Genomic DNA, 21,547 nt, shown 5'->3' with positions numbered 1-21,547 from the left:
GAGCGAAGACGGTAGGAGACGGTAGGAGCAATATTTCAAAGAGGACCTGAAGTGTGCACACTTTGAAGCAAAACTTTGTTTGAAGATTCAACTAAAGGCATTATCGATTGGTACAGGTGCGTTAAAGGTGAGCGGAGTAAAGACACCCGCCCATAACATCGGAGCACCGGGTAAGTGCCTGCTACTGACTGTGTGATTTGAAAGACCCTCAGGAGTGGGGGTGAAGACTTCAAAATTTTTAGTTATACCAGCACCTTAAGGATTTTATTGTGCAATTCGCCAACCCATATCCAAAGACTATTCATCTATTTTTTGGAATCATGTATATTGTGTTTTAGAGACTGTGCCTATCGCAATTTATTGTTCAAAATTAACTTATACAGTCGTCCAGTCAGGTTTATATAACCCGGTTCCTAAGTAGCACATAATGCATGTAATCGATCTTGTGTTATTTCACCTTCACTGAATAGCCATTTCATTACTAGTGCATTTTTTATTTAGATATAAGTGCCATTGTGGTTTTATGATTCTATTGCAACTTATTGTTTTATAATACTATTAAGTATATTAACTGTTTTATGATAGATTGTTCTAATAAATTGAATTTATTTATTTCCAACAGTTCATTGCCTCATTACCAACAGTGTTAATAACGCATCGGAGTCACAACTTTATATGTATATGATCTTATATATTTTATAAATTCCTTATATTTTTTTAAATTTTTTTTTTTTTTTTTTTAAATTAATTTATTTTTGGTGATTCCCACTTTCCAATTTTTCATACCAGATAGCCTTTGGCGCCATCTCCAAACCCTTGTTTCAATTCCCTTTGATTTGATTGCACAAATTGTGAGAAGTGCAATTAGGAGATAGGCAATTCTGGCCAGCTTAGGAACAGCTCACACACCCTTTTGACTTGTTTTACTCGAACCTGTTTGTAGTTCCCAAAAAAGAGGGAACTTTCAGGCCAATTCTGGATTTAAAGATATTAAACAAGTTCCTCAGAGTTCCATCTTTCAAAATGGAAACCATTCGGACAATCTTGACGACAATCCAGCAGGGTCAATATTTGACTACCGTGGACCTAAAGGATGCGTATCTGCATATCCCAATCCACAAAATTCATCATCAGTTCCTGAGGTTCGCCTTTCTGGACAAACATTACCAGTTCGTGGCTCTTCCATTCGGTTTAGCCACCGCTCCCAGAATTTTCACAAAGGTGCTAGGGTCCCTTCTAGCGGTCCTAAGGCCGAGGGGCATCGCTGTAGCACCTTACCTAGACGACATCCTAATCCAAGCATCGTCTCTTTCCAAAGCAAGGGCTCATACAGACATTGTGTTGGCCTTTCTCAGATCTCACGGGTGGAAGGTGAACATAGAAAAGAGTTCACTGTCATCGTCCACAAGGGTTCCTTTTCTGGGAACAATAATAGATTCTGTGGAAATGAAGATCTTCCTGACAGAAGTCAGAAAGATAAAGCTTCTAAACGCTTGTCGAGTTCTTCATTCTATTCCTCAGCCCTCCATAGCTCAGTGCATGGAAGTAATAGGACTAATGGTTGCAGCAATGGACGTGGTTCCTTTTGCTCGAATTCATTTAAGACCATTACAGCTGTGCATGCTCAAACAGTGGAATGGGGACTATACAGACTTGTCTCCCCAAATTCAAGTAGACCAGGTAACCAGGGATTCACTTCTCTGGTGGTTGACCCAGGATCATCTGTCTCAGGGAATGAGTTTCCGCAGTCAGTAGTGGGTCATTGTCACGACCGACGCCAGCCTCTTGGGTTGGGGCGCGGTCTGGGACTCTCTGAAAGCTCAGGGTCTATGGTCTCGGGAAGAGTCTCTTCTCCCGATAAACATTTTGGAACTAAGAGCAATATTCAATGCGCTCCTGGCTTGGCCTCAACTAGCGGAAGCCAGGTTCATAAGGTTTCAGTCGGACAACATAACGACTGTTGCGTACATCAATCATCAGGGGGGAACAAAGAGTTCCTTGGCGATGAGCGAGGTGTCCAAGATCATCAAATGGGCGGAGGATCCCTCCTGCCATCTATCTGCAATTCACATCCCAGGAGTAGACAACTGGGAGGCGGACTATCTGAGTCGTCAGACTTTCCATCCGGGGGAGTGGGAACTCCACCCGGAGGTCTTTGCCCAGTTAACCCAATTATGGGGCATTCCAGACATGGATCTGATGGCGTCCCGTCAGAACTTCAAGATTCCTTGCTACGGGTCCAGATCCAGGGATCCCAAGGCGACTCTAGTGGATGCATTAGTGGCGCCTTGGTCGTTCAACCTAGCGTATGTGTTTCCACCGTTTCCTCTCCTTCCCAGGCTCATAGCCAGGATCAAACAGGAGAAGGCCTCTGTGATTCTGATAGCTCCTGCGTGGCCACGCAGGACTTGGTATGCAGACCTGGTGAATATGTCATCGGCTCCACCATGGAAGCTACCTTTGAGACAGGATCTTCTAGTACAAGGTCCATTCGAACATCCAAATCTAGTTTCTCTGCAGCTGACTGCTTGGAAATTGAACGCTTGATTTTATCCAAGCGTGGGTTTTCAAATTCTGTGATAGATACTCTGGTCCAAGCCAGAAAACCTGTGACTAGAAAGATTTACCATAAAATATGGAAAAAATATATCTGTTGGTGTGAATCCAAGGGATTCTCCTGGAGTAAGATTAAAATTCCAAAGATTCTCTCCTTTCTCCAAGAAGGTTTGGATAAAGGGTTGTCAGCGAGTTCTCTAAAGGGACAGATTTCTGCTTTATCTGTCTTGTTACACAAATGACTGGCAGCTGTGCCAGATGTACAAGCTTTTGTTCAGGCTTTGGTCAGAATCAAGCCTGTTTACAGACCCATGACTCCTCCTTGGAGTCTTAATTTAGTTCTTTCAGTTCTTCAAGGGGTTCCGTTTGAACCTTTACATTCCATAGATATTAAGTTACTATCTTGGAAAGTTCTGTTTTTGGTTGCTATTTCTTCTGCTAGAAGAGTTTCTGAATTATCTGCTTTGCAGTGTAATCCACCCTATCTGGTTTTCCATTCAGATAAGGTTGTTTTGCGTACTAAGCCTGGTTTTCTTCCAAAAGTTGTTTCCAACAAGAATATTAACCAGGAAATAGTTGTTCCTTCTCTGTGTCCGAATCCAGTTTCAAAGAAGGAACGTTTGTTACACAATTTAGATGTAGTTCGTGCTTTAAAGTTCTATTTAGAAACAACAAAGGATTTTAGACAAACCTCATCTTTGTTTGTCGTTTACTCTGGTAAGAGGAGAGGTCAAAAAGCTACTGCTACCTCTCTTTCTTTCTGGCTGAAAAGCATTATCCGATTGGCTTATGAGACTTCCGGACGGCAGCCTCCTGAACGAATCACAGCTCACTCTACTAGGGCTGTGGCTTCCACATGGGCCTACAAGAACGAGGCTTCTGTTGATCAGATATGTAAGGCAGCGACTTGGTCTTCTCTGCACACTTTTGCCAAATTCTACAAATTTGATACTTATGCTTCTTCGGAGGCTATTTTTGGGAGAAAGGTTTTGCAAGCCGTGGTGCCTTCCATTTAGGTAACCTGATTTGCTCCCTCCCTTCATCCGTGTCCTAAAGCTTTGGTATTGGTTCCCACAAGTAATGGATGACACCGTGGACCGGACACACCAATGTTGGAGAAAACAGAATTTATGCTTACCTGATAAATTACTTTCTCCAACGGTGTGTCCGGTCCACGGCCCGCCCTGGTTTCCTAATCAGGTTTAAAAAATGTCTTTCTTTATACACTACAGTCACCACGGCACCCTATAGTTTCTCCTTTTTTTCTCCTAACCGTCGGTCGAATGACTGGGGGGCGGAGCCTGAGGAGGGGCTATATGGACAGCTTTTGCTGTGCTCTTTGCCATTTCCTGTTAGGGAAGAGAATATTCCCACAAGTAATGGATGACGCCGTGGACCGGACACACCGTTGGAGAAAGTAATTTATCAGGTAAGCATAAATTCTGTTTTTCTGACTCGGTCATAGAGACCATGATTCAGGCTTGTAAGCCTGTTACTAGAAGGATTTACCATAAGATTTGGTGTAAATGTCTCTATTGGTGTGAATCCAAGGGCTACCCATGGAGTAGAGTTATGATTCTTAGAATTTTGTCTTTTTTCCAAGAAGGTTTGGAGAAAAGGTTTGACGAGTTCCCTAAAGGGACAAATCTTGGCATTATCTTTTTCTTCTATAAAGGTAAGACGAGTCTACGGATTCATCCTTTACTTGTGGGATATTATCCTTCCCTACAGGAAGTGGCAAAGAGCACCACAGCAGAGCTGTCTATATAGCTCCTCTCTTAGCTCCACCCCCAGTCATTCTCTTTGCCTACTCTAAGTACTAGGAAGGGTAAAGTGAAAGAGGTGATAAAATATTCGTTTTGAATTCTTCAATCAAGAGTTTGTTATTTTTAAATGGTACCGGTTTGTACTATTTACTCTCAGGCAGCAGATGGATGAAGACTGCTGCCTGGAGGATGATGATCTTAGCATTTGTAACTAATGTCCATTGCTGTTCCCACAGAGGCTGAGGAGTACAGGAAACTTCAGTGTGAGGAACGGTTTCGTGCTATGCAGCAATGAGGTATGTTCAGTCATATTTTTTCTGGAGAGACTGTGTATTTCAGAAAGGCTAACATTATACCCAGGAGGGTAAGGGTAAGCAGTAATCCTAGAGCTAAAAGAAGGGCATTACTTAGCTTGCTTATGGGGCCAATTACATATATGGTTGACACTGAATGTAATATGTTTGTGAGCAAACGTTTTTTGGATGGGAGTGCTTTAACGTTTTTGTGGGCAATGAACGTTTTGGGCAACTTTATTAGGGCACACATGGCTTATCTTTAGGGTCTATGAACCCACATGGCTAGTTATAACCGCTCTGGTGCGGTTCTTTAAGGCTCAGGAAACATCGAGTGAGATGGGCGGGGCCTATTTTCGCGCCTCAGATGCACAGTTAGTTTGTCAGCAAGCAGCAAGCTCTAACTCCTGAGGGCCCTGGTGTATGTGTTGGGCCAAATCGAAGCTTTTACTACACACTTTCCCTGAGGGCAGGTAGGGCCACAGCAGGGCTGTGGCAAGGTGCTGAGGTTTTTTTTTTCCGGATCTGGGCCTATTTTCGATCCGGTTTGGACATTAAGGGGTTAATTGATAAAAAAATTTGTGGTGCAATCTTAACTACCTATAGTGGGTCTACATATAAAATTTTGAAAAATTTGGTGCATGTTTAGACTGTTTTGCAGAACGTGTATGCTTTTTTTTCTCTTAAAGGCGCAGTACCGTTTTTTAAGATTGTTATTTTTTTCATGCTTGTTTGTAGTCATTACTAGCCTATTCAACATGTTTGACATTGAGGAAAGTCAATGTCCAATATGTTTAGAAGCCATTGTGGAACCTCCACTTAGAATGTGTCCCTCATGCACTGAAAGGTCAATAAATTGTAAAGAACATATTTTAGCTACTAAAAGTATGTCGCAGGATGATTCTCAGTCAGAAGAGAATCAGGTTTTGCCATCTAATTCTCCCCAAGTGTCACAACCGTTAACGCCCGCACAAGCAACGACAAGTACTTCTAGTGCGTCTAATTCTTTAACCCTGCAAGATATGGCCGCAGTTATGAATACTACCCTCACAGAGGTTTTATCTAAGCTGCCTGGGTTGCAGGGGAAGCGCAGTAGGTCTGGTGTGAGAACAAACGCTGAGCCCTCTGACGCTTTATTAGCCATATCCGATGTACCCTCACAATGTTCTGAGTTGGGGGTGAGGGATTTGCTGGCTGAGGGAGAGATTTCTGATTCAGGAAATATGTTCCCTCAGACAGACTCAGATATGACGGCTTTTAAATTTAAACTAGAACAGCTCCGCTTATTGCTCAGGGAGGTTTTAGCGACTCTGGATGATTGTGACCCTATTGTAGTTCCAGAGAAATTGTGTAAAATGGACAGATTCCTAGAGGTTCCTGCCTACACTGATGTTTTTCCGGTCCCTAAGAGGATTTCGGAAATTGTTACTAAGGAGTGGGATAGACCAGGTATTCCGTTCGCTCCCCCTCCTACTTTTAAGAAAATGTTTCCCATATCTGACGCCGTGCGGGACTCGTGGCAGACGGTCCCTAAGGTGGAGGGAGCTATTTCTACCCTGGCTAAGCGTACAACTATACCTATCGAAAACAGTTGTGCTTTCAAAGATCCTATGGATAAAAAATTAGAGGGTCTTCTGAAGAAAATATTTGTTCACCAAGGTTTTCTTCTGCAACCTATAGCGTGCATTGTTCCTGTAACTACTGCAGCGTCCTTTTGGTTCGAGGCTCTGGAAGAGGCTCTTCAGGTTGAGACCCCATTAGATGATATTTTGGATAGCATTAGGGCTCTCAAGCTAGCTAATTCTTTCATTACAGATGCCGCTTTTCAATTGGCTAAATTAGCGGCAAAGAATTCAGGTTTTGCCATTTTAGCGCGTAGAGCGTTATGGCTTAAGTCCTGGTCTGCTGATGTGTCATCAAAAGCTAAGCTTTTAGCCATCCCTTTGAAGGGTAAGACCCTATTCGGGCCTGAACTGAAAGAGATCATTTCAGACATCACTGGAGGGAAAGGCCATGCCCTTCCTCAGGATAAGACGAATAAGATGAGGACCAAACAAAATAATTTTCGTTCCTTTCGGAACTTCAAAGGTGGTCCCTCTACCTCTTCCCCTGCCGCAAAGCAAGAGGGGAATTTTGCTCAGTCCAAGTCAGTCTGGAGACCTAATCAGTCTTAGAACAAGGGTAAACAGGCCAAGAAGCCCGCTGCTGCCACCAAGACAGCATGAATGGGTAGCCCCCGATCCGGGACCGGATCTAGTAGGGGGCAGACTTTCTCTCTTCGCTCAGGCTTGGGCAAGAGACGTTCAGGACTCCTGGGGTTTAGAAATAGTAACCCAGGGGTATCTTCTAGAGTTCAAAGATTCTCCCCCCAAGGGGGAGATTCCATCTTTCTCAATTGTCTGTAGACCAGACAAAAAGAGAGGCGTTCTTACGCTGTATAGAAGACCTATATTCCTTGGGAGTGAGCTGCCCAGTTCCGGAAACAGAACAGGGGCAATGGTTCTACTCCAATCTGTTTGTGGTTCCCCAAAAAAAGGGAACTTTCAGACCAATTTTGGATCTCAAGATCCTAAACAAATTCCTCAGAGTCCCATCTTTCAAGATGGAGACCATTCAGACTATTTTGCCAATGATCCAGGAAGGTCAATATATGACCACCGTGGACTTAAAGGATGCGTATCTACACATTCCTATCCACAAAGATCATCACCAGTTCCTCAGGTTCGCTTTTCTGGACAGTCATTACCAGTTTGTGGCTCTTCCCTTCGGGTTGGCCACAGCTCCCAGAATTTTCACAAAGGTGCTAGGGTCCCTTCTGGCAGTTCTAAGGCCGCGGGGCATAGCAGTGGCACCTTATCTGGACGATATCTTAATTCAGGCATCGACTTACCAACTAGCCAAGTCTCACACGAAAATCGTGTTGGCTTTTCTAAGATCTCACGGGTGGAAGGTGAACGTAAAAAAGAGTTCACCTATCCCTCTCACAAGAGTTCCATTCCTGGGAACTCTGATAGACTCGGTGGACATGAAGATTTTTCTGACGGAGGTCAGAAAATCAAAGATTTTAACCACCTGCCGAGCTCTTCATTCCATTCATCGGCCGTCAGTGGCTCAGTGTATGGAGGTAATTGGACTAATGGTAGCGGCAATGGACATAGTTCCGTTTGCTCGCTTGCATCTCAGACCACTGCATCTATGCATGCTCAAACAGTGGAATGGGGATTATGCAGATTTATCTCCTCAGATAAATCTGGATCAAGAGACCAGAGACTCTCTTCTTTGGTGGTTGTCACAGGATCATCTGTCCCAGGGAATGTGTTTCCGCAGGCCAGCGTGGGTCATAGTGACGACGGACGCCAGCCTATTGTGCAGTCTGGAATTCCCTGAAAGCACAGGGTTTGTGGACTCAGGAGGAGGCTCTCCTCCCGATAAATATTCTAGAACTGAGAGCGATATTCAACGCGCTTCAGGCGTGGCCTCAGCTGGCTTCGGCCAGATTCATAAGATTCCAGTCGGACAATATCACGACTGTAGCATTTATCAATCATCAAGGGGGAACAAAGAGTTCTCTAGCGATGATAGAGGTTACCAAAATAATTCGATGGGCAGAGACTCACTCTTGCCATCTATCAGCAATCTATATCCCAGGAGTGGAGAACTGGGAAGCGGATTTTCTAAGTCGTCAGACTTTTCATCCGGGGGAGTGGGAACTCCATCCGGAGGTGTTTGCACAATTGATTCAGCAATGGGGCACACCAGAATTGGATCTGATGGCGTATCGTCAGAACGCCAAACTTCCTTGTTACGGGTCCAGGTCAAGGGATCCTCAGGCAGCACTGATAGATGCTCTAGCAGTACCCTGGTCATTCAACCTGGCTTATGTGTTTCCACCTTTTCCTCTCCTTCCTCGTTTGATTGCCAGAATCAAACAGGAGAGAGCTTCTGTGATTTTGATAGCACCTGCGTGGCCATGCAGGACTTGGTATGCAGACCTGGTGGACATGTCATCTCTTCCACCATGGACTCTGCCACTGAGACAGGACCTTCTAATTCAAGGTCCGTTCCAGCATCCAAATCTAGTTTCTCTGCGGCTGACTGCTTGGAGATTGAACGCTTGATTTTATCCAAGCGGGGTTTCTCTGAGTCGGTCATAGATACCTTGATTCAGGCTCGAAAGCCTGTCACCAGGAAAATTTATCATAAGATATGGCGTAAATATCTTTATTGGTGCAAATCCAAAGGCTACTCATGGAGTAAGATCAGGATTCCTAGGATTTTAGGATTTAGTTCTTAAAGTTCTTCAAGGGGTTCCGTTTGAACCTATGCATTCCATAGATATTAAGCTTCTATCTTGGAAAGTTCTGTTTTTAGTTGCTATCTCTTCGGCTCGAAGAGTTTCTGAACTATCTGCATTGCAATGCGACTCGCCTTATCTTGTTTTCCATGCTGATAAGGTTGTTTTGCGTACCAAACCTGGACTCCTTCCTAAGGTTGTTAATAATAGGAATATCAATCAGGAAATTGTTGTTCCTTCTCTGTGTCCTAATCCTTCCTCTAAGAAGGAGCGTCTGTTGCACAACTTGGACGTGGTTCGTGCTTTGAAGTTTTACTTGAAAGCGACCAAAGATTTCCGTCAAACATCTTCTTTGTTGTCTATTCTGGAAAACGTAGAGGTCAAAAAGCTACGGCTACCTCTCTTGCCTTTTGGCTGAAAAGCATCATTCGTTTGGCATACGAGACTGCTGGACAGCAGCCTCCTGAAAGAATTACAGCTCACTCTACTAGAGCGGTGGCTTCCACATGGGCTTTTAAAAATGATGCTTCTGTTGAACAGATTTGTAAGGCTGCGACTTGGTCTTCGCTTCATACCTTTTCCAAATTTTACAAATTTGATACCTTTGCTTCTTCGGAGGCTATTTTTGGGAGAAAAGTTCTTCAAGCAGTGGTGCCTTCTGTTTAACCATCTGTCTTGTCCCTCCCGTTCATCCGTGTCCTGTAGCTTTGGTATTGTATCCCACAAGTAAAGGATGAATCCGTAAACTTGTCTTAACTTTATAGAAGAAAACTAAATTTATGCTTAACTGATAAATTGATTTCTTCTATGGTAAGACGAGTCCACGGCCCGCCCTGTCATTTTAAGACAGATTGTATTTTTTTATTTAAACTCAGTCACCTCTGTACCTTGTAGTTTCTCCGTTTTCTTCCTCTACCTTCGGTCGAATGACTGGGGGGTGGAGCTAAGGGAGGAGCTATATAGACAGCTCTGCTGTGGTGCTCTTTGCCACTTCCTGTAGGGAAGCATAATATCCCACAAGTAAAGGATGAATCCGTGGACTCGTCTTACCGTAGAAGAAATCAATTTATCAGGTAAGCATAAATTTTAGTTTTTGTTACAGCAATGTCTGGCGGCTGTTCCAGATGTACAATCATTCTGTCAGGCCTTGGTCAGGATCAGGCCTGTGTTCAAACCAGTTGCTCCTCCATGGAGTCTTGATTTAATTCTCAAAGTTTTTCAAGGGGCTCCGTTTGAGTCTATGCATTTCTTAGATATTGTTATCTTGGAAAGTTTTATTTCTTGTTACTATTTCTTCTGCTCGGAGAGTGTCCGATCTCTCGGCATTACTTTTCCTAACTTCGGTCGAATGACTGGAGTGAGAGGGAAGGGAGGAGCTATTTAACAGCTCTGCTGTGGTGCTCTTTGCCTCCTCCTGCTGACCAGAAGGTGAATATCCCATTAGTAATTAAGATGATCCGTGGACTCATCGTGTCAAAAAAGAAATACATTTATCAGGTAAGCATAAATTTTCTTTTCCAGACCCGCTCTCTGTGCTCTACTGAGCGGGTCTGTTTTTTACACTGAGCGCATCTGGCCAGCTGTCTAGTCACAGCTCAGCCCGACCGCGCCATTACACTTAGTGCAGCTCGCTCCCGCTGTCAGACAGAGCAGGAGCGAGCTGCACTAAGTGTAATGGCGCGGTCCCTAGCTGTTTGGGGTGCCATAATGGCACAGGTCAGGTGGACTCAAGAGGAGTCGACCCTTCCCATAAATATCTTGGAACTACGAGCAATATTCTTCGCTCTGAGGTCTTGGCCCCTCTTGGGGTTGTCCCGTTTCATCAGATTCCAGTCGGACAACATTACCTCGGTGGCGTACATAAACCATCAGGGGGGTACGAGAAGCTCCCTAGCTATGAGGGAGGTGTCTCAGATTCTGGAATGGGCAGAGACCCACAACTGCTCGCTCTCAGCGATCCACATTCCGGGTGTGGACAACTGGGAAGTGAACCTCCTCAGCAGACAGTCGTTTCATCCGGGGGAATGGGCTCTCCATCCATTGTTGTTTGCGGAGATCTGCAACAGATGGGGGATGCCGGAGATAGATCTCATGGCGTCCAGACTCAACTTCAAGCTACCCAAATGCGGGTCGCGGTCCAGGGATTCCCAGGCAAAGCTGATAGATGCCTTAGCAGCACCTTGGGAGTTCAACCTAATTTACATATTTACTCCTTTTGCCACTTCTCCCTCGAGTGGTGGCACGCATCAAACAGGAGCAAGCTTCAACCATTCTGATTGCTCCGTTGTGGCTACGAAGGGCGTGGTTTGCAGACCTGGTGGGAATGTCGTTGTCTCCCACCCTGTCGCAGAGATCTGCTGATTCAGGGTCCTTTTCTTCACCAAAATCTCGATTCTCTGAGGCTGACTGAGTGGAGATTGAACGCCTAGTCTTGGCCAAGAAAGGGTTCTCGGAAAGAGTGATTGATACTCTCATTCAGGCCAGGAAACCGGTCACTTGTCGCATCTATCATAAGATGTGGAGGACCTATTTATCCTAGTGTGAGGAACGTGGATATCCCTGGCACAAGGTTAGGGTATCCAGGATTCTGGCCTTTCTCCAAGATGGTTTGGATAAGGGTCTTCCCACCAGTTCCTTAAAGGGACAGATTTCGGCCTTATCGGTTCTGTTAAACAAGAAGCTAGTGGAGCTTCCTGATATTCAGTCCTTTGTTCAGGCTTTGGCTAGAATCAGACCGTTATTTAGAACTTCTGCTCCTCCTTGGAGTTTAAATTTGGTTCTTAAGGTTTTTACAGAGGGCTCCGTTTGAGCCTATGCATGCGCTTGCCATTAAAATTCTTTCCTGGAAGGTTCTATTTCTACTGGCTATTGCTTCGGCTCGCAGAATCTCTGAGTTAGCGGCCTTGCAATGTGAGCCCCCTTACCTGGTCTTTCACGCTGATAAGGCTGTGCTTCGCACTGGGTTGGGGTTTCTTCCCAAGGTGGTGTCAGATCGTAACATCAACCAGGAGATAGTAGTTCTTTCCTTGTGTCCTAACTTTTCTTAGTCTAAGGAAAGGTTACTTTATAACTTGGATGTAGTTCGAGCCTTGAAGTTTTGTCTTCAGGCCACAAAGTATTTCAGACAGACTTCGTCCTTATTTGTAGTATATACAGGGAAGCGTAGGGGACAAAGGGCCTCTTCCACTTCACTGTCTTTTTGGTTGAGGAGTGCTGTCCATTTGGCCTACAAGACAGTGGGACATAAGGCTCCTCAGAGGATTATGGCTCACTCAACTAGGGCTGTGGCCTCCTCTTGGGCCTTTAAGAATGAGGCCTCTGTGGAGCAGAAAGGTTCTGCAGGCTGTGGTGCCCTCAGTTTAGGGTCCACCTCCTTTTGCCCTCCTGTTTTTTTCATTCAGTGTCCTCTAGAGCTTGGGTATTTGTTCCCACATGTAATGAATGAAGCAGTGGACTCTCCTCCCATTAAGATGGAAAACATAAATTATGCTTACCTGATAATTTCATTTCCATCTGTGGGATGAGAGTCCACGGCTCCCGTCCGTTTCTCCAGTGGGCGGACCTAAATTTCTTTTTATTCTTCTGGCACCATTTATACCCTGATATTTTTCCTACTGTTCCTTGTTCCCTTGGTAGAATGACTAGGGGATGATGGGAGTGGGGGAGGTATTTAAGCCTTTGGCTGGGGTCTCTCTGCCTCCTCCTGGTGGCCAGGTTCCCACAAGTAATGAATAAAGCAGTGGACTCTCCTTCCACAGATGAAAATGAAATTATCAGGTAAGCATAATTTATGTTTATCTTTTTCTCTTGTTATTCCCAGTTGAAAGCTAAACCTAGTTAGTCTCATATGCTAATTTCTATGCCCCTGAAGGCCGCCTCTCATCTGAATGCATTTGACAGTTTTTCACAGCTAGAGGGTGTTAGTTAATGTTTTTTTATATAGATAACACTGAGCTCACGCACGTGAAGTTATTTAAGAGTCAGCACTAATTGACTGAAATGCAAATCTGTCAAAAGATCTGAGATAAGGAGGCAAGGTAATTACAGAGGTACAAAGTATATTAATATAACTGAGATAAGGGGCAGTCTGCAGAGGCTTAGATACAAGGTAATCATAGAGGTAAAAAGTATATTAATATAACTGAGATAAGGGGCAGTCTGCAGAGGCTTAGATACAGGGTAATCACAGAGGTAAAAAGTATATTAATATAACTGAGATAAGGAGCAGTCTGCAGAGGCTTAGATACAAGGTAATCACAGAGGTAAAAAGTATATTAATATAACTGAGATAAGGGGCAGTCTGCAGAGGCTTAGATACAAGGTAATCACAGAGGTAAAAAGTATATTAATATAACTGAGATAAGGGGCAGTCTGCAGAGGCTTAGATACAAGGTAATCACAGAGGTAAAAAAGTATATTAATATAACTGAGATAAGGGGCAATCTGTAGAGGCTTAGATACAAGGTAATCACAGAGGTAAAAAGTATATTAATATAACTGAGATAAGGGGAGCAGTCTGCAGAGGCTTAGATACAAGGTAATCACAGAGGTAAAATGTATATTAATATAGATGAGATCAGGGGAGCAGTCTGCAGAGGTTTAGATACAAGGTAATCACAGAGGTAAAATGTATATTAATATAACTGAGATAAGGGGAGCAGTCTGCAGAGGTTTAGATACAAGGTAATAACAGATGTAAAAAGTATATTAATATAACTGAGATAAGGGGAGCAGTCTGCAGAGGCTTAGATACAGGGTAATCACAGAGGTAAAAAGTATATTAATATAACTGAGATAAGGGGAGCAGTCTGCAGAGGCTTAGATACAAGGTAATCACAAAGGTAAAAAGTATATTAATATAACTGAGATAAGGGGGCAGTCTGCAGAGGCTTAGATACAAGGTAATCACAGAGGTAAAATGTATATTAATATAACAGAGATAAGGAGCAGTCTGCAGAGGCTTAGATACAGGGTAATCACAGAGGTAAAAAGTATATTAATATAACTGAGATAAGGAGCAGTCTGCAGAGGCTTAGATACAAGGTAATCACAGAGGTAAAACATATATTAATATAACTGAGATAAGGGGCAGTCTGCAGAGGCTTAGATACAAGGTAATCACAGAGGTAAAAAGTATATTAATATGACAGAGATAAGGAGCAGTCTGCAGAGGCTTAGATACAAGGTAATCACAGAGGTAAAAAGTATATTAATATAACTGAGATAAGGGGGCAGTCTGCAGAGGCTTAGATACAAGGTAATCACAGAGGTAAAATGTATATTAATATAACAGAGATAAGGAGCAGTCTGCAGAGGCTTAGATACAAGGTAATCACAGAGGTAAAATGTATATTAATATGACTGAGATAAGGAGCAGTCTGCAGAGGCTTAGATACAAGGTAATCACAGAGGTAAAAAGTATATTAATATAACTGAGATAAGGGGGCAGTCTGCAGAGGCTTAGATACAAGGTAATCACAGAGGTAAAAAGTATATTAATATAACTGAGATAAGGAGCAGTCTGCAGAGGCTTAGATACAAGGTAATCACAGAGGTAAAACATATATTAATATAACTGAGATAAGGAGCAGTCTGCAGAGGCTTAGATACAAGGTAATCACAGAGGTAAAAAGTATATTAATATAACTGTGTTGGTTATGCTAAACTGGGGAATGGTAAATAAAGGGATTGTCTATCTTTTTAAACAATAACATTTTTGCTGTTTACTTTCCCTTTAAACAGGAAGTAAAGCAATATGTGGCTGTAACTAGGTTTTGGGGAATCCATTCTCCGTATTTAAAGGGGTATGAAACCCAAAATGTTTTCTTTCCTGTTCCAGGTAGAGCAGCAGTTTTTAAGATCTTTCTAATGTTCTTCTATTATCACATTTTCTTCATACTATTGGTATCTTTTGTTGAAAAGCATGGACGTAAGCTTAGGAGCCTGACTATTTCTGGAGCACTATATAGCAGCAGTTGTGCAAGAGCACTAGAGGGCAGCACTATGTAGCAGCAGTTGTGCAAGAGCACTAGATTGCAGCACTATGTAGCAGCAGTTGTGCAAGAGCACTAGATTGCAGCACTATATAGCAGCAGTTGTGCAAGAGCACTAGATTGCAGCACTATATAGCAGCAGTTGTGCAAGAGCACTAGAGGGCAGCACTATGTAGCAGCAGTTGTGCAAGAGCACTAGAGGGCAGCACTATGTAGCAGCAGTTGTGCAAGAGCACTAGATTGCAGTGCGATATAGCAGCAGTTGTTCAAGAGCACTAGAGGGCAGCACTATATAGCAGCAGTTGTGCAAGAGCACTAGATTGCAGCGCTATATAGCAATAGTTGTGCAAGAGCACTAGAGGGCAGCACTATGTAGCAGCAGTTGTGCAAGAGCACTAGATTGCAGCGCGATATAGCAGCAGTTGTGCAAGAGCACTAGATTGCAGCGCGATATAGCAGCAGTTGTGCAAGAGCACTAGAGGGCAGCACTATATAGCAGCAGTTGTGCAAGAGCACTAGATTGCAGCACGATATAGCAGCAGTTGTGCAAGAGCACTAGAGGGCAGCACTATATAGCAGCAGTTGTGCAAGAGCACTAGAGGGCAGCACTATATAGCAGCAGTTGTGCAAGAGCACTAGAGGGCAGCACTATATAGCAGCAGTTGTGCAAGAGCACTAGAGGGCAGCACTATATAGCAACAGTTGTGCAAGAGCACTAGATTGCAGCACTATATAGCAGCAGTTGTGCAAGAGCACTAGAGGGCAGCACTATATAGCAGCAGTTGTGCAAGAGCACTAGATTGCAGCACTATATAGCAGCAGTTGGGCAAGAGCACTAGAGGGCAGCACTATATAGCAGCAGTTGTGCAAGAGCACTAGAAGGCAGCACTATATAGCAGCAGTTGTGCAAGAGCACTAGAGGGCAGCACTATATAGCAGCAGTTGTGCAAGAGCACTAGATTGCAGCACTATATAGCAGCAGTTGTGCAAGAGCACTAGATTGCAGCACTATATAGCAGCAGTTGTGCAAGAGCACTAGATTGCAGCACTATATAGCAGCAGTTGTGCAAGAGCACTAGAGGGCAGCACTATATAGCAGCAGTTGTGCAAGAGCACTAGAGGGCAGCACTATATAGCAGCAGTTGTGCAAGAGCACTAGATTGCAGCACTATATAGCATCAGTTGTGCAAGAGCACTAGATTGCAGCACTATATAGCAGCAGTTGTGCAAGAGCACTAGAGGGCAGCACAATATAGCAGCAGTTGTGCAAGAGCACTAGAGGGCAGCACGATATAGCAGCAGTTGTGCAAGAGCACTAGATTGCAGCACGATATAGCAGCAGTTGTGCAAGAGCACTAGAGGGCAGCACTATATAGCAGCAGTTGTGCAAGAGGACTAGATTGCAGCACTATATAGCAGCAGTTGTGCAAGAGCACTAGAGGGCAGCACTATATAGCAGCAGTTGTGCAAGAGCACTAGATTGCAGCACTATATAGCAGCAGTTGTGCAAGAGCACTAGATTGCAGCACTATATAGCAGCAGTTGTGCAAGAGCACTAGATTGCAGCACTATATAGCAGCAGTTGTGCAAGAGCAGCTAGTTAGATAATAGAAGTCAATTGGAAACGTTTTATAAAATTGCATTCTCTATCTGAATCACAAATATTGGGTTTTCATATCCCTTTAAGGCAGATTTAGCAGGTTTAGTTACTGGGAGAGATAAGATTGTAAGTGCTAGTGCAATATATTTTAATAGGATCAGTTTGTTTCTTGCAAGTCACATGCTAGCTGCCATTAGTGTAAATAGAGCTTTAATAAAGCTTTCTGGGGCTATTTATACCACAAACATGTGCATTCTGTCAGTCTAGTCTGGCTGATACTCACCAATACAAACAAAATAATACAAATACGTTACATCTCCAGACCTGCACCAAATAAAGCTAGGACTGCACAAGTAAGCTAATAACAATAGGTAGAGTGCTTTTCACTGTAGCCTTGTCCAGAAATATATATAATGCTAGTAATGGGTTACACATAAAGCTCATATATAAAATATTTATCAAAAGTAGATGTGCTAACTATAAACAGAAAATAAAGATGTTATACCATTCACCTATCTCAGTCTATCTATCTATCTATCTATCTATCTATCTATCTCACCTAGCTATATTTATGACAACCGTCTTTGGCCTTGGACATTGTTACATGATGAACGTATGTTGTTGTACTGATACTTTGTGGAATGCTCTGTATACTGGGGGTGTTAAAAGATGGGACTGCATTTCAGGAGATGTGTGCTCTATCAGCGTTTATTGCTGGATTAATGGCCCTACTAACAGACTCTATCTTACCTGTGGGTTGCATACTTATCTCAAAAACATTAAAAGAACAAATGGGAAATTCCTCTGTCAGAGAGAGCAGAATTGTATTTGTTTTATTACTGATTGTTTTACAAGTCTTTGGCAGGCCTATTAACTTGTATAAAGAGAAGGGTGTGGTGTTAAAAAAACCCCGCATATATATTGATTTCACAGCTTTGGCTTAGGTTGAGCTCATGGGATCTGGGGTAAAGTGACCTAGGATATCATTCTCTTTATTTGCTGGAGACTTAAAGGGACAGTCTACACCAGAATTTTTATTGTTTTAAAAGATAGATAATCCCTTTATTACCCATTCCCCAGTTTTGCATAACCAACACAGTTATATTAATATACTTTTAACCTCTGTGATTATCTTGTATCTAAGCCTCTGCAAACTGCCCCCTTATTTCAGTTCTTTTGACAGACTTGCAGTCTAGCCAATCAGTGCCATCTCCCAGATAACTTCACGTGCACGAGCACAGTGTTATCTATATGAAATACATGAACTAACACCCCCTAGTGGTGAAAAACTGTTAAAATGCAATCTGAAAAGAGGTGGCCTTAAAGGTCTAAGAAATTAGCATATGAACCTCCTAGGTTAAGCTTTCAACTAAGAATACCAAGAGAACAAAGCAAAATTGGTGATAAAAGTAAATTGGAAAATTGTTTCAAATTACATGCTCTATCTGAATCAAGAAAGTTTATTTTGGCCTAGACTGTCCCTTTAAGCAAAATAGTGATATAAAGTCTTTGAGGTAGATTTATCATAGTGGGAGTGGACATGATACGATGTAGTATATCATGTCCGCTGCACATCGATAAATGCAGACAGCACAGCAGCAGTTCTTGTAATACCGCCCCCTGCTGCACTGCACTGCTGGTGCAATGCTGCCCCACAATGGTCCGCTAGCAAGGGGTGTTAATCAACCCGATCGTACATATTCGATCGGGTTGATTTCTGTCGGCAGCCTCAGAGCAGGCGGACAAGTTATGGAGCAGCGGTCTTTAGACTGCTGCTTCATAACTTCTGTTTCCGGCGAGCCTGAAGGGGCACGGAGCTTGATAAGTCGGCCCCTTTGTAAAGACTACCCTTTTGTACTCTTACAGACGGCTACTGGACCCCTCAGGTCACCAGCAGTGACTGCTGTCATGGCTGAGAGAGCATTCAAATGACAAGTGAGGACCAGAGGATGCATTTGACATGGTAGTGTCCTCAGACTGTGTGTAGTCTACAGTGGCATGGGACAGTTATCCATCACAATATTATCATTTATTTCTGTTTGCCAACCTACATATATCACCTAATGTGTGACCCATTCCATAGATCCTCCTACATATATCACCTAATGTGTGACCCATTCCATAGATCCTCCTACATATATCACCTAATGTGTGACCCATTCCATAGATCCTCCTACATATATCACCTAATGTGTGACCCATTCCATAGATCCTCCTACATATATCACCTAATGTGTGACCCATTCCATAGATCCTCCTACATATATCACCTAATGTGTGACCCATTCCATAGATCCTCCTACATATATCACCTAATGTGTGACCCATTCCATAGATCCTCCTACATATATCACCTAATGTGTGACCCATTCCATAGATCCTTCATAGCGGCATTCAGAATTGAGTTAAGTCACATGACCAAAGTTTAAACTACACATTAAGGAAACAAAGTCCTTACTACCGTACTGAAAATATAGGTTATTGATGACTGATGTTCATATAAATCTTGAAGCTCACCAAGAGCATGTCTTTGTTAAATAAGGTAAAATAAATTGTATCATGGTCATATGGAAACGTACATTTTCTTAACCGTTTAAAAGTGGAGAACAACACTGTCATCATTTCAAACAGAGCAGTTAGCCATGGTGTAGTTTGGAGAATGAGGAGGGGATCACAAGCCTTTCTGAATTTAGAATACCACCTTGTGATGCCATTAAGCAGTTTGTAATGACATCATATGCAATGAGGAAGTGCCCAGCAACTGGTGGTACTGACGTGGGCACTAATGGAGCTATACTATACCACTTAGAAGGACAAGAGACTAGTCATTGTAAAACAGGATGATTGCCCTTTCATATAAGGGGTGTCTTGTCTCTCTAAGATGCAGCTGACGTGTGCAACTTAGGGGTAAATTTTCCATCCATGCAGGCAGACAGGTTCGAACACCTGCAATAGCTAGTTGTGATGTTTCATCGCTCGGCAAAATGTATCTTTGCACAAGAGGTATCCTGTGCAATGTCGCCCCCTGCTCTGGTGTAACCAATTTCGCTAAAGCAGGGAATGTCAATCACCCCAAACGCGCAAGTGTCGGGTGATTAATCTCACCACTTCTCAGGTGGCAGAGAGGAAAAAGAAACAGTTTTTGCTACTTAAATATGTAGTATATGTGAACCTGCTTCTCATGCTGATAAGTTTACCCCGTGGTTTTTCTACAGTTAGCGATTAATAAGTGTGTGCTTAATGTTGCTGGCAGGACAAAGACTTAGACATAGGCGGTGCTGTGTTTGTATAACAATGTCTATACTGATTATTCTTACTGCAGTGTTACTTCAGCTGAATATGGTCTTGTAAAGATTCCTGTTCAGATGCAACAATATTTAGCATTTCTACCTCTTTACTTACTGACAGTTGGTGGCCCACCGCTGTTTAGCAGGCAAAGGCTATAAGCCCATGAAAATGCATATTATTACATCAACCATTAAACCAGATACCCTATACATACAGTTATCATTAGCTATTACAGCACGGAGAACTCACTTGTACCCTATACATACAGTTATCATTAGCTATAACAGCACGGAGCACTCACTTGTACCCTATACATACAGTTATCATTAGCTATAACAGCACAGAGAACTCACTTGTACCCTATACATACAGTTATTATTAGTTCTTACAGCACGGAGCACTCACTTGTACCCTATACATACAGTTATCATTAGTTCTTACAGCATGGAGCACTCACTTGTACCCTATACATACAGTTATCATTAGTTCTTACAGCACGGAACACTCACTTGTACCCTATACATACAGTTATCATTAGTTCTTACAGCACGGAGCACTCACTTGTACCCTATACATACAGTTATCATTAGCTCTTACAGCACGGAGCACTCACTTGTACCCTATACATACAGTTATCATTAGCTCTTACAGCACGGAGCACTCACTTGTACCCTATACATACAGTTATCATTAGCTCTTACAGCAAGGAGCACTCACTTGTACCCTATACATACAGTTATCATTAGCTCTTACAGCACGGAGCACTCACTTGTACCCTATACATACAGTTATCATTAGCTCTTACAGCACGGAGCACTCACTTGTACCCTATACATACAGTTATCATTAGCTCTTACAGCACGGAGCACTCACTTGTACCCTATACATACAGTTATCATTAGCTCTTACAGCAAGGAGCACTCACTTGTACCCTATACATACAGTTATCATTAGCTCTTACAGCAAGGAGCACTCACTTGTACCCTATACATACAGTTATCATTAGCTCTTACAGCACGGAGCACTCACTTGTACCCTATACATACAGTTATCATTAGCTCTTACAGCAAGGAGCACTCACTTGTACCCTATACATACAGTTATCATTAGCTCTTACAGCACGGAGCACTCACTTGTACCCTATACATACAGTTATCATTAGTTCTTACAGCACGGAGCACTCACTTGTACCCTATACATACAGTTATCATTAGTTCTTACAGCACGGAGCACTCACTTGTACCCTATACATACAGTTATCATTAGTTCTTACAGCACGGAGCACTCACTTGTACCCTATACATACAGTTATCATTAGTTCTTACAGCAAGGAGCACTCACTTGTACCCTATACATACAGTTATCATTAGCTCTTACAGCACGGAGCACTCACTTGTACCCTATACATACAGTTATCATTAGCTCTTACAGCACGGAGCACTCACTTGTACCCTATACATACAGTTATCATTAGTTCTTACAGCACGGAGCACTCACTTGTACCCTATACATACAGTTATCATTAGCTCTTACAGCACGGAGCACTCACTTGTACCCTATACATACAGTTATCATTAGCTCTTACAGCAAGGAGCACTCACTTGTACCCTATACATACAGTTATCATTAGCTCTTACAGCACGGAGCACTCACTTGTACCCTATACATACAGTTATCATTAGTTCTTACAGCACGGAGCACTCACTTGTACCCTATACATACAGTTATCATTAGCTCTTACAGCACGGGCACTCTAC

The sequence above is a fragment of the Bombina bombina genome, chromosome 2 (assembly GCF_027579735.1).
Source record: "Bombina bombina isolate aBomBom1 chromosome 2, aBomBom1.pri, whole genome shotgun sequence".
NCBI classification, from domain to species: Eukaryota; Metazoa; Chordata; class Amphibia; order Anura; family Bombinatoridae; genus Bombina; species Bombina bombina.
This window is presented reverse-complemented; position numbering follows the sequence as displayed.